We start from the raw sequence: 14,603 nt of genomic DNA on the forward strand, positions 1-14,603 counted from the left end.
TCGACCACATGGTGTTCGATGTTTTCAACCGTCAATCTTATAATATAGACCTGTCCAAGCTTACTCCCAGGAATACAATCTTTTGACTGGGGACTAGTTTTGATTTATTTTCGTTGATGGTGTACCCCAGGGAGATTAGGAGGTTTTTTTACAAATGTCAGGTGCTGCAACAGCATTTCCTGACTGTCTGCCTGAATCAGGCAGTCATCGAATTATGGGTAAATTTGAATATTTCTGTGTCTGCAGTAAGCAATGACTGGAGCCAGGCATTTTGTGAATTCTCTGGGAGCAGTGGATAAGCCTAAGGGAAGTGAAGAGAACTGACAATGCAAAGATCTTGCCCTGAAGCATAGAAATTTCCTGCATGACCCCCTTACAGAGATGTGCAGTTAGGCTTCTTTTAAGTCTAGGGTGACTAACCAGGCATCTTTAGCTAGCATAGGTAAAAGCTGATGCAGGATGAGCATTCTGAATTTTGGTACCACCAGGAAGGTGTTGATAACTGAAAGATCTAGGATTGTGCACCAAGTGCCTCTTTTCTGGGTACCAAGAAAAGTTTGGAATATAATCCTTGACCTACCTGTTCCGCAGGAAAAGGTTGAATTGCCCTTATAGAGAGCAGGGAATGAACTTGGCTTTGTGCCTCTGCCCACTGGTTTGGAAGAAGGTCTGGGAACCCTTTTGGGGTTAGCAGTGAGTGGAGGTAAAATTTGTACCCCTGGGAGACATTGTTGAGGACTCATCTGTCTTTGGTGATGGAAATCCAGTTTTTTGCATGAAGGGTAAGTTTTCCTCCTAGGGGCACAAGCAGGTAGGCAGAGGTGGGGAGTGGAGTTGAGAAGTTATTGGGAATTCTTTCCATAAGGGGGTGGCTTAGCACTCCCTGCTTTAGAGGTGGAGGCACGCCATTGCTTAGATCACTCAATACCCTGAGACTATAGTCTGGGGGGATCTGCTTCCCCTGGGTCTAGTTTGAGATGGCCTTGAGGGGGCTGGAAAGGATCAATGTATCGAGGGGCAATGCCTACTGAATCTAGGAGCCTGTACTTGCAAGAATTCTTTGACTGTCTGCATAGACTTAGCTTTTTCTTCCATCCTTTTAAGAACCTCTTCTGCTCTGGTGCCAAACATATTGTCTTTGTTCAAAGGAGCATCTGATAACTTTGATTTGACATGGTCTGGCAAGGTCTGCTCCTTAAGCCAAGCATGCCTTCTCAGTACAGAACCAGTGACTGCTGCCCTGCAAGATGCTTCTAGGGCGTCAAAGCCACACTGCAATGTATGCTTGCTGACTTGGCTTGCAGAATGCATAAGCTCTTGCAATTCTTTATTTTCTGCACAGTCTGTAAAGGTAGCTATTTTTTGCTAAATAAGTTCCATAATATGTTTTTAGTACTTCTGCATGTGAAACTGACAATTCAAAGCCCTAATGGCGAGAGTTGCTGAGGTATATACTTTCTTAGCCCATCTGTCTAAAGCTCTGGAATCCCTGCCAGAAGGGGTGGGATTCTTAGCTGTAGTTGCTTTGATACCTTTAGGCCCCTGGGAAATTACCTCTGGGTCAGCAGTAGGATTTTTGAAAAGTAATTTGTGACAGTCAGATACTCTGTAGTACCTGTCTGGTTTCCTAGGAGCACGGGATAAAGTATCAGGAGTAAGACTGGATACCATAAAGACATCATCAACAACTTCCAGGACTGTGGGTATTGATAAAGGCCTATGTTGTGGAATTCTTGGACTGAGGATAGTCTTGGCATTCCCAACGGAACTGCTCTCAAAGTATGTAAGTTTTCACCAACAGACAAATCCTCTGGAGAAGAGGCAGGGGGAATGGATTCCTCTGCATCTGAATCCTCATAAGCAGATAAGGGCATGTCTTCATAATCAGAACCCTCAGTCTCATCGGACTCTTGGTCTGTTGAAGCTGCTGGGGACTGATCTCTTTTTCTCTTAGCAGGAGAAGGCTGACTTCCCCTAATCAGCATAATAAGGTCTTCTGCCATTCTAAGCATTTGATGTTGTGGCAAGGGAGCAGGTGCATGAGCTTCTGTCAACAGTTTTCTAGGTGTAGCGCGTACTTTTGGCCTTAGAAACTTAGTAGTTTTAGACAGAACTGAAGTCGTCGGTTTGTGTCGAACATTGGTAGTGCAAAGAACTTCCTCAGAAGCCGGTGCCTGCTAAGCGGCTCCAGACCCATCCAAGGTAGAGACATTTGCAGGTTCCATACTCGAAGAAGAGTCTCACGGGATACCGGACTCCGAATGGGTCTCGGTAGAGGCCTGCGAATCCACTGAAGTGGGCATCAGGAGCTGCGAAAGCACCTCACTGAGTACTGGCGAACTGGCGACTAGCTTAATGGAAGCGTCATCGGCAGCTTTGGACCTGTGCGGTCTTGTCTCTGTTTTTATCCTTACGTTTTTTCGGAATATCGGTAGTCAGATGGCTTACCGAAGCCATTTTGGAATACGGAGATCAAGAACGAAAGTATTTAGCGACAAAAAGGGCCAGATGACGAATGGTTCGGGCTTTGAAGAAGGCACAAAACAGACAGTGAGGTACTTCGTGGTCTGGGCCTAAACAGGTGACGCAGAAAGAATGAAAATCTCAGTGTGGTATTTGCTTTCCACTAGCAAGACAATTTATTTTTTTCTGACATCGGTTAGAGCAAGAAAAAAATATCCCCAAAAGGGTACTTAGCTTTAGAAGACTTCAAGATTATTCTATTCATAAATGAAAATTCAGGTAGTGGCTGACCGGCACTTGCGAACTGCTTCTGCTTCGGGCTCCTCGGCAAGAAAGACTGATGTAATGGCGTTCAGCTGCCTGTTTTTATACCCCCGACGAACTGATGTCAGTCCTGGAGCAACAGCATCTGACGCAGAAATACTAAGTCTCTGGTATTCTGGCCGACTGAGGGCTACCTGCAGGCAGATAACCCAAGTGTGATGAGTGCAACAGTGAAACACAAAGAACATCAGACGTCTACATTCTCCAGAGTGAGGAGGGCTTGAAGGAAGTGGAGCATTTTGCTTAGGCTTCAAGCATTGGGCATCAACACCTTAAGGTAGTTTGTAGACTTTTTCACTATGCTGTTAGTTTTGTCTTTATGACACTGCCTACAAAAAGGCTCTAAGGGTTGGATAAAGTTTTAGGGAATATCATAAAAATAGGCTCTACGGGTTAGATAACGTTTTAGGGAATATCATAAAATTAGAAGTTATGTACATACCATAACGTTCCATGTTAGTTGTCTTCTCTCGCCTTCTTTCTTGCTGGATGGGTTCGGAGCCGATCCTCGGCTCCGACTCGGCACTTGCTAAGCTCGAGAACTCATTTTACCAGCTCGAGGCAACCCTATATCCCATGATGCAAGGCGTGACTACCCCAGATCTCATTTGCCGCTTCGCGAAGAGGTCTCTTTTTTTACCAGCTCAGGTAAATATTCAATTTGTGAAGTTTAGTCAGGGTTTTTTCTCCCTTAGCTCCTATTTTTCCTTTATTGAGTATATTTTATACTAATAGATAATTTCTACCCTATATTTCCCTTCCTTTACGTTAGGATTTATTCCTTTCTTCAGGCCTTAAGCCTCCCTCTCAGTTAATTCCTGTCAGGTTGTGTGTTGTCTGTTTTTTGGAGGTTAACTGTGTGACTGTTGTGTGTTTGTGTATTTGTGGACATAATTATGTCTAAGGAAGTGAAGGTCTCAGGCTTCAAGAAGTGTGACTCGTGCTGTCAGAAAATGTCTCTGACAGACTGTCACACTTCTTGTGTGTACTGCCTGGGGCCTTTACACCTGCAGGACTCCTGTGCCATTTGTCACTCCTTTAGCCAGAGAGTCCTGCAGGAACGAAGAAACAAATTAATTCTTCGTGGCTTATTAAAGCCAGAGGGTTCTCCGACCAAGGCTGGGTTGGTTAAACCCTCTAAGCCATCTAAAGCCCAGGCTGTAATGTCCAAGCCTTCGGCTGTGACTCCGACTCCTTCGGAGTCGAGATCGGCTCCAGCCGGAGCCGATCTTTCCACTTTGGAAGTTGTTGTGTCGGCTCCGTCTGGCTCCGACACACAGATACCCATTACCTTGTCGGCTCCGGCCGGAGCCAACGTGTCTTTACCCAGTATTGGAGCCGATAAGTCTTCGGCTCCGTCTGGAACCGAGGGGTTGTCGGCTCCGATGGCTCCATCCAGGAAGAGATCTCGGTCTCCTTCCCTGGAGTCTATTAGTTCGGCTCCGGGATCTCCTCTTTTGTCGGAGCGGAGCCATCGGAGCCGATCTTCAAGATCTTCCAGGCTGTCAGACCAAGATTTAAAGAGGGTGGTAAGCAGACTGTTGAAGTCACAGGCACTAGCCCAAATGCTCCATAGCCCATCTCAACAGACGTCTGCTATTTCTCATCCCCCTGAACTTCCTCCTCCGACTCTCCTTCAGAGTTCGGAGCTTCTCGGAACAGTGACCGTGAGTGCGCCGGAGCCGATACTGCCCCTTTCGGCTCCAACGTCTTCGGCTCCGATCTCCTCCATGAGACCTTCTTTGGAGGGATCCGGTCATCGAGTCTCCCTTGTCGGCTCCGAGGGGGCGAGTGGCATCGGACCCTTGTCCGACCCTGCTCTCCCTCTTGGAGCTTCGGCATTGGTTAGTTCGGCACCGACATCGGCTTCGGAGCCTTCTCTTTCGGTGGGGACGGGGATTCCTGTTTCTTCAGAGCGGGATTCTTCTGGCCTCCCTGGGAGAGGAGCCTTCGAGGTGATGAGGAGTGTCCTAGCCACTGAGCTAGGTCAACGGTCTATTCCTTTAGCTCCTCCATCTTCGGTGCCTGTTGATGTCTCTTGCCAGTCTCTTGCTCCCGGACCCAGAGATCCATCGCCCCAGGTTTCCCCATTGGGAATAACTTCCTCTTCCGAGGTTTCTCCTGATCCCGCAGCAGAACCCCCGCGAAAGAGGACGTGTAAGAGGAAGCACACAGACTCCCCTGAGTCTACTACATCAGATACCGACTTAGATGTGTCGGAGGGTTCCCCACGGTCCCCCTCTGAGGATGTCTCTTTTTCATCATAAAACCTGGGGGAGAGGGGAAGATGCAGCCCATCCTTGGCAAAGCAACATGGTGTTTTGACCAGGTCGTTCTATGTTGACAGATTCTGAATCCCCCTGGAGTGACATCAGAAACTAAGCCAACTATTAAAATCAACAATTTTATGTTCATACTGCGGCGTCAACCTTGGCGAAGGTAGAATGCTGTCCAATGCAAGGCTCACACCTGTGACACATACTTTGAGAGATCGATTGTCTCTTTTCCTATAGTCCAGTGATGTACGTCTCAGGTCATTTACACTCACATGGACCATGACAGAATAATATTGGTACTTGGGGTGCATTAACTTGAGGGTGTGCGTAATTATTGCTGATCCTGGCTCCAGATCATATAGTATTTGTGGGAACAATATACAGAATGATGATCAGGAGCAGGAGTGAAGTTAAAAAGAAGGCAGGAAATGAGCAATTTATGTAATGTTAGACTGAATGAAACTGTTATAAAGAATGAAAACATATGAAATGTATAATACATGTAAAGGAAAAATATTTATATTTTTTCTTCTCCACTAATATTTGGACATCTAGAGTATGAAGAATCCCTTCTACCTCATATTAGGCTAGGAAAGAAGAAAGTGAAGAATGACTTGACTCAAAAGGAAATCTGTATGTCATTTTAAGCATAAAATAAGGATTAGTTCTCAAGGAAATTATATATTTGTGAAAAATGAGAAGTATGACTCACTATGACAGCTTGCAACTCAGTAACCCTCCCTGCAGATGTCAGTGCAATCACCAAAAAGTACAGTTGTGTACACTTACCATAAATGTAGTTGTTCGAGTGTATTCGCTGTGGCAGTCATCACATTTGGGTTATCTGCCTACAGGTAGCCCTCAGCCAGCCTGGATACCAGAGTCTTGGGATTTCTGCGTCGGATGCTGTCGCGTCTTCCATGACGTCAGGTCATCAGGGGTATAAAACATGCAGCCGACACCATTACATCAGTTATTCTTGTCTCAGATATCAGGTGCCCCCAAAATATGAAGCAATTATATGGTGTGGAACACCCACAGCAAAAAGCAAATACACATAGTACAAGATATGCCAAAGCAAAAGGATAGTTGAAAGCAAAGACAATCAGGGGGCTGGAGGGAGGGTAACCAGGACTGCAACAGTGAATGCACTCGAACATCTACATTTATGGTAAGTGTAAACAAATGTACCATGTTCTTCGTGTTTCACTGTTGCAGTCATCAAATTTGGGTTGATTCTCAAAGCTAAGGAAGGGTGGAGGTAGATTAAGAAGCATTAGGCCTGGCGATTAGGCCCTGTAAGACTGCTGTGGCAAATCCAGCTCTGGATTTAGAAAAGACAGGCAAGTGGTAATGCTTGGTGAAAGTGTGTGCAGAGCTCCAGGTTGCAGCTTCCAGGATGTCCCTGGTAGGGACTCCTCTGAGAAATGCAGTAGAGGTAGATGTAGCCCTAGTGGAATGTGTTCTTATCCCCTGTGGGGTAGGTTTTCCATGGTGCTTGTAGCAGAAATGGATGCAGTGTGCTATCCATTTAGATATGGTTTGCTTTGAAATGGCCTTCCCCTCTGCCCCTGCAGAAAACTGAATAGCAGCTGGTCAGATTTTCTGAGAGGCTTAGTCTTGTCCAAATAGAGTCTAAGCTGTCTATGCACGTCTAGAGAATGCAGTATCTTTTCCCCTTTATTTTGAGGATTAGGGGAAAAAAGTAGGCAAATGAATGGACTGGTTTAAAGCCATACTACACACCACCTTGGGCATAAAAGATGGTTTAGTCCTGAGGGAAACCCTGTCTGAATCGAAGATAATGAATGATTCCACTGCCATTAGGGCCTGCAGTTCACTCACTCTTCTTGCTGAAGTGATGGCTAGAAGTAAAGCTGTTTTCCATGAGAGGAATTTTAACTCTGCTGTAGCAGCCGGTTCAAAGGGGGAAGTGCAAGTTTTTACAATACAAAGTTAAGGTCCCAGGCTATAGTGGGAGCTCTCCTGAGGGGGGGGTCTTAAAATTTTGGCCCCTCTAAGGAAGTGTTTTACCAGAGGATGAGAGAAGAGGGGTGGGCTCAATATTATAATGCGCTGAGATGGCAGAGGCATGAATCTTAATTGAAGGGAAGGATAGACCCTTGGGGAGCATTTCTGTTAAGTAATCTAGTATATGAGGTAAGCTGGGCACAGTTGTGGCCATCCATTGAGAATGGCTCCAGGAACAGTATATTTTCCATTTTTCTGAATAGGATTTTCTAGTACTAGGCCTCCTTGCCTCAAGAATGACATCCAGCAGCTGCTTACTGAAGGTTGCTAGAGATGAGTTCAGGGGATTAGCCAGGTTGCAAGGTTCAGGGTCTGAAGCTGAGGGTGCAAAATTTGGCCCCCCTGCTGGGACAGCAGGGAAGGGATCTGAGGCAAGTGCCATGGTTGCAACACTGTCGGACTGCGCAAAAGAGGTTACCAGTGCTGGCGTGGCCAGTCTGGTGTAATCAGGATTGTCCTTGGCTTGTCCTGTTTGATCTTTCGTAGAACCTTCGAGAGGAGAGGCAGAGGGGGAAAGGCAAACTTGAGAGGCTTTTCCAGGAAAATAACAGGGCATCCACCTTCCAAGCTTGGCTGTGGGTAATTCTGGTGCAGTATTTGTTCAACTGATAATTCTGAGGGGAAGCAAACGGGTCCACCTCTGGTGTTCCCCAAAATTTGAATATATTGGGTTTCAGTTTCCATTCGTGTGGGTCCATGAGATTTCTGCTTAGGTCATCTGCCAGTGAATTTAGTTTGCCTGACAGGAATTGACCTTGTAGGTGCACTTGGTTGCTCAAGGCTGTGTTCCACACAGCCATGGCTAGTCTGCTGAGTGGGTAGGAAAGTGTTCCCCCCTGCTTGTTTATGTACCACATAACTGTGGTTGTGGTGTTGTCTGTCTTTACCAATAGATGTCCTGGAAGAATATGGCCTTTGAAGGCTGTCAGAACATTCTGTACAGCTAACATTTCTTTTTGATTGATACGCAAGTGCATTTGCTTTGGGTTCCAATTGCCCTGAATGCACTGCCTGCCATGTGAGCCCCCCATGCATAGTTTGAAGCATCTGTTTTTAGGGTTTGGGAGGCAGGGGGTAGAGTGAAAAGCGTCTCTTGTTGTGGCTGAAGGCCTCTTCCCACCAAAGGAACTCTGCCCTTAGACACGGAATGACAGGAATTATTGTTTCCAGGCCCTGAGAATGTTGACACCATAGACTTTTTAGATACCATTGAAGTTTCCTCATATGCAGTCTTGCATATAGAATTAACAGAATGCAAGAGGCCATGAAACCCAGAGCTTGCAATATTATCCTTGCAGATACCTGAGTTTTGGTGGCCAGTAGACTGAAGTAAGTTGTCAAATAAATTTGCTTCTCTGGAGTAAGGAATGCCATCTGGGAAGTTGTGTTCAAGCTTGCTCCCAGGAATACAATTTGCTGGCAGGCTACGAGGTGTGATTTATTTTAGTTAATGGTGTACCCACTGAAGTTAGAAGTCTCTATACAAATGCCAATTGCTGTAGTAGCAAGTCCTGACTTTCCACCTGAATCAGGCAATCGTCCAAGTATGGGTAAATATGAATACTTCGCTGTCTACAAAAAGCAATGGCTGGAGCTAGGCACCTTGTGAATACCCTGGGCGCAGTAGATAAGCCAAAGGAAAGTGAAGAGAACTGATGGTGCATAGAGCCTGATCTGAAGCAAAGTTTTTTTTCTGCAAGATTCCCTTATGGTGATGCGCATGTAAGCTTCTTTTAAGTCAAGAGTTTGCCATCCAGGCATCCTTGGCTAGCACAGGAAGCAACTGTTGGAGAGTTAGCATTTTGAATTTTGGAACCACAAGAAAGGTGTTGAAAATAGATAAATCCAGGATAGGAAGCCAGGAGTTTCCTTTTCTGGGAATCAGGAAAGTACAGTTGTGTACACATACCATAAATGTAGATGTTCGAGTGTATTCACTGTTGCAGTCATTACATTTGGGTAATCTGCTGGCAGGTTGCCCTCAGTCAGCCTGAATAACAAAGTCTTGGGTCCTGCGTTGGTTGCTGTCTCCTCTTCCATGATGTCAGGTCGTCAGGGGCATAAAACATGCAGCCGACACCATTTTAATCAGTTTTTCTTGCCCCACATGTCAGGTGCCCCCCAAATGGGGAGCAAAAATATATAAATATATATATGCATGTAATTTAGAACACAAAAAGTTTACTTCCAACTAAAAGCAAATACACCAAAAAGGTGTTTTAGCATAACGAAGGAAAGAAGAGGTATAATAGAGAGGGTTGGGAGGGTGGCCTAATGGTTAAGGTGCTTGCCTTACAAACACAAGATGCAGGGTTTGAATCTCACAAGGGATAATTGGCTAGGCTTAAAATGGCTCGCAAAGGCAGTTAGGTTAGTACTAATCTATGAATCTATAAGAAAGGGGGCTGGCAGGTGGGTAACCAGGACTGCAACACTGAATACACTCTAACATCTACATTTATGGTAAGTGTACACAAATGTACTATGTTCTTCGTGTTTCACTGTTGCAGTCATTACATTTGGGTAGAATCCCAAAGCTATGGATGGGAGGTTGGAATTATACAGCATTAGGAGCAGCTATAAGGCCCTGCAGGACAGCAGTGGCAAAGCCTGTCCTGGATTTAGAAGAGAGAGGTAAATGGTAATGTTTTGTGAACGTATGAACTGAGCTCCAAGTAGCAGCTTCTAGAAAGTCTCTGGTAGGAACCCCTCTGAGAAAAGCTGCAGAAGTAGATGCAGCCCTGGTGGAATGGGATCCGATCCCCTTGGGGACAGGTTTACCGTGGTGCATGTAGCAGAAACGAATACAATGGCTTATCCATTTTGAAACAGTCTGCTTTGAGATAGCCTTTCCCTCTGCCCCTGCAGCAAATGCCACTAGTATTTGGCTCAGACTTTCATAGAGATTTTGTCCTGTTTAAGTAGAGTCTTAGTTGTCTGTGTGCATCCAATGAATGCAGAATCCGCTCCCCCTTGTTCTGCGGATTTGGGAAAAAAGTTGGCAGATGAATGGTCTGGTTAAGAGCCACACTGGATACCATCCATCTTGGGCATAAAAGAAGGACTGGTCCTGAGGGCCACCCTGTCCAGATAAAAGATAATGAAAGGCTCCACTGCCATGAGAGCATGTAGTTCTGAAATCCTTCTAGCTGAAATGACTGCGGAAAGAAAGGCGGTCTTCCAAGAAAGAAATTTTATGAATGCAGTGGCAGCTGGTTCAAAAGGAGGTAGGGTGAGTTTTTCCAGCACAAAATTGAGGTCCCATGCAGGAGTTGGAGCTCTCCTGGGAGGTCTCAAATTTTTGGCCTGAGGTACTGCTTCAGCTGGGATTGAGAAAAGACAGGAGGCTTTGTGTTGTAATGAGCCGAGATGGCAGAGGCATGGATTTTTATAGAAGAAAAAGATAGGTCCTTGTGAAGCATCTCAGTTAAATATTGCAGAATCTGAGGAATATTGGGCACTGCTGTGTTTATTCCTTGTGCTTGATTCCAGGCACAGAATCTCTTCCATTTATCAGTGTAAGATTTTCTAGTACTAGGCCTTCTAGCCTCCAAAATGACATCCAACACAGGTTTACTGAGGGATGAGACTGGTGAAATTAGTTGATTAGCCATGCTGCAAGATTCAGTGTTTGGAGCGGAGTGTGCAGTATTTGATAGTTCTGCTGAGACAATAGATGAGGAGTTTGAGGCAAGTACCACGGAGGAAGGTGCGACATATTCCTTAGAAGTGGGTACCAATGTTGGCGAGGCCAGTCTGGAGCAATCAGAATAATTTTTGTTTTTTCCAGTCTGACTTTTAGTAAAACCTTGGAGAGCAGAGGCAATGGGGAAAGACATAGACTGAAAGTTTTTTCCAGCTGAAGGATAGAGCATCCACTTTCCAAGCTTTTTGTGATGAATTCTTGTGCAGAATTTGTCTAACTGGTAGTTTTGGGGTGAGGCAAAAAGATCCATGTCTGGGCTTCCCCATTTTCATGTCAACATGCTTAAGATTTGCGGATCCAGTTTCCATTTGGGTAGGTCCATTAGATTTCGGTTTAGGTCGTCTGCCAGAGTATTTTGCTTTCCTGACAGGAACTGAGCTTGTAGATGTATTTGGTAAATCAAGGCCATGGCTAGTCTGCAAAGGGGATAGGAGTGGGTACCCCCCTGCTTGTTTATGTACCACATAACTGTGATGTTGTCCGTTTTTATCAGTAGTTGCCCTGGATGAAGGAAGTCCTTGAAGGCTGTCAGAGCATTCTGTACAGCTAGCATTTCTTCCTGGTTGATATGTAGGTGCATCTGAGTTGGGCTCCATTCGCCCTGAATGCATCTCCCTGCCAGATGGGCCCCCCAAGCATAGTCTGATGCGTCTGTAGTCAGGGTTTGGGTGGCAGGGGGTAGAGTGAATGACAGTCCCTTGTTCTGGTGACAGGCCTCTGCCCACCAAAGGAACTCCTGTTGCAGGCAAGGAATGAGAAGAACCATTGTTTCCAGGCTGTGACAATGTTGACTCCATAAGCTTTTTAGGTATCATTGAAGTTCCCTCATATGCAGTCTTGCATATGGAATTAGTAGAATGCAGGAGGCCATGAACCCCACAGCCTGCACAATTTGTAGTGCAGATAGCTGGGTTTTTGTGGCCACTTGTTTGAAGTATGTTATCAATTGAACTTGTTTGTCTGGCATGAGGTAAGCCATCTGGGCAGTTGTATTCAAGCTTGCACCCAAGAATGTAATTATTTGAGAGGGTACCAGTTGTGATTTATTTTTGTTTATGGTGTACCCTAGGCATGTTAGAAGCCTTTTTACAAATGCCAGATGTTGTAGAAGAGTGTCCTTGTCTTCTGCCTGAATTAGACAATTGTCCAGATAAGGATAAATTTGAATGTTTGTCTGCAAAATGCAATCACTGGTGCCAGGCACGTTGTGAAGACCCTGGGCGAAGTAGATAAGCCGAAGGGCAGTGCAGAGAACTGGTAATGCAAATAGCCTGCTTTGAAGCGGAGGTATCTTCTGCAAGATTCCCTGATTGGGATGTGCAGGTAAGCCTCTTTTAAGTCTAGAGTTACCAACCATTCTTGCCTAGCATAGACATTAGCTGTTGTAGAATCAGCATCTTGAATTTTGGAATGTCAAGGAAAGTATTTAGAATAGACAAGTCCAGAACTGGACGCCATGATTTGTCTTTTCTGGGTATGAGGAAAAGTCTTGAATAAAAGCCTTGTCCTTTTTTCTTTTCTGGTACTGGTTGAATAGCCACCATATCCATGAGGGACATGACTTGCTTCTGGGCCTCTGTCCACTGATTTGGAGGCAGATCTGGCCATCTGTTTGGAGTTGGCAACATGTGGAAATTAAATCTGTACCCCTGGGATACTATATTTAAGACCCACTTGTCCTGGGTAATTAGATGTCAATTTTGAGCATGAAGTGCTAGTTTTCCCCCCACTGGGGCTGCCAAAAAATAAGTGCTTGGAAATGGCAGAGGAAAGCCATTTAGACTGTTTTACCGTAGGGTGATGTTGCTACTTCCTGATTTGGAGGTGGAGGCACCCCATTGCTTTGTCCTGTAAGATCCTTGTGGCTGAAACCTGGAGCCCTTGGGAGTGTGTAGGTTTGACCTCAGTGGCTCTGTTGGGTACTGGAAAGGACCAGTTCTTAGTAGGCCAGTGCTTACTGAACCTGGGTGGCTGCATTTGCAAGAAATATTTTGCAGTTCTCATAGATTTAGCTTAGTCTTCCATCTTTTTCAAAACTTCTTCTGCCTTATTACCAAACAGACTGTCCTGCTGTAAAGGAGCATCCAGCAATTTAGCTTTAACATGATCAGGCAGATTTTGCTCCTTGAGCCAAGCATGCCTTCTTATCACAGATCCAGTTACGGCGGCCCTGCAGGAGGCCTCCAAGGAATCAAAACCACATTGCAAAGTATGCTTTCCAAGTTGTGCAACTGAATGCAATAAATTCTGCCAGTCTCTATTTTCCACGCAATCAGAAATCAACATAATTTTCTGTTTCAGTAAGCCCATGACATGCTGTTGATATTTAAGCATATGAAATTGACAGTTTAAAGCCCTGATTGCCAGGGTTGCAGAAGTATAAACCTTCTTACCCCATCTACCCAGCGTCCTGGAGTCTCTATCAGAAGGGGTAGGATTTTTAGCAGTATTAACACCCTGAGAAATTGTTTCAGGGTCAGCAGTAGGATTTTTGAAACGAAACTTGTGGGAGTCAGGGACCCTGTAATATCTGTCTGGCTTACTAAGAGCCGTTGGCAGGGAATCGGGAGCCATGCTAGATTCAGAGAAATCATCAACAATGTCTAAAACAGGAGGTATAGCCAAAGGCCTATGCTGAGGAAGAAGAAGAAAATCCTTAAGCCTCTTTTCGGATTCTGAAAAATCCTGACTCTCCCAATGAAAATATTCCTTTAAGGTATGCAAAGTCTCTCCAAAAGAAAAATCCTCAGGAGGAGAAGCAGAAGGGATAGATTCTTCTGCATCAGAGTCCTCATAAGGGGGAATAGAAAATTCCTGATCAAAAGAGGAATCAGAAGAAATGGAAACCTGATCTGAAGATTCATCATCAGTGCCTTGCCTAGGCCTCTTAGCAGGAGGGGGATGGGAACCCCTGATCAAGGTAATTAAATCCTCAGCCATTTTGATCATTTCTTTTTTAGGCATAGGGGCCTGAGCACATAGCTCATGTGTCGGTTTTTTAGACATAGAAGTTTGTGGATAACCAGGCTAGGGGCTTTGTTCAAACCTGGACTTAATGAGATGATATAATATGTTAACCTGCTTTTTCATACAATGTATTTTAATAATTCTTTTATTTTATTTCATTTCATCTTTTTCATTCACCATTTTGAAGTAGGTCTTTATACACTTTAATAATGTTATGATCTCTATGACATTGGCTTAGTATATACAATCCAATAGGTTTTTTGGCTATATCTCTTTAAATGAGGATCTATATAATACCAGGATGTTGGAAGCTGGGTAACTACTTATTGAACTTTGTTTCAGCACTGAAGAAGGCTGTTTTTTCAGCCGAAACCGGTTTGCTTACTATTAAATTTGTTTAATGGCATTTAATTTATAATAAATATTATTTGCCTGCATCCTTCTGCTGGTCCGTTTTTTGGTTTCTTCGTATGGTTGGTTTGGACCTTGCACTCTGTCCCACGTGCGTGCTTTTTAGTTTGTTCCTGTGGTTTGCTGTTTCACGCTGGGGACGTCTGAGGTGCAGGCAACATCGTTTTCGACAGCTTCCGAGTCTTTTTGGATTATTTTCAGCTACAACGAATTCTTCTTTCGATATTGTGTAAGGGAATTCTTGATTTTACTTGCCAAATTTTGGATTGTCTATTATCTTGGTCGGGTGTTCTAACTCTGGAGGATTATTTCTTCTATTATTGACATTGGGCCTATTTTGGTGTCTCTCGTACATATTTGTGCAACATGATGACGTCGAAGGCTGTGGCATAATTCTGTTAGTTTTGGGCTGGATTTTTTATCAT

The 14,603-nt window shown here is 44.7% G+C and overlaps 1 protein-coding gene across 1 annotated transcript in view; it reads right to left on the bottom strand.

The window, feature by feature from the left end:
* The window catches only part of ATAD2B (ATPase family AAA domain containing 2B), a 4,508,062-nt gene that overhangs the window by 1,509,398 nt on the left and 2,984,061 nt on the right, over positions 1–14,603 (bottom strand). The gene's annotated exons all lie outside the window — the stretch shown is intronic.

This window comes from Protopterus annectens, chromosome 2.part1, assembly GCF_019279795.1.
Source record: "Protopterus annectens isolate FY-2018-M chromosome 2.part1, PAN1.0, whole genome shotgun sequence".
NCBI classification, from domain to species: Eukaryota; Metazoa; Chordata; order Ceratodontiformes; family Protopteridae; genus Protopterus; species Protopterus annectens.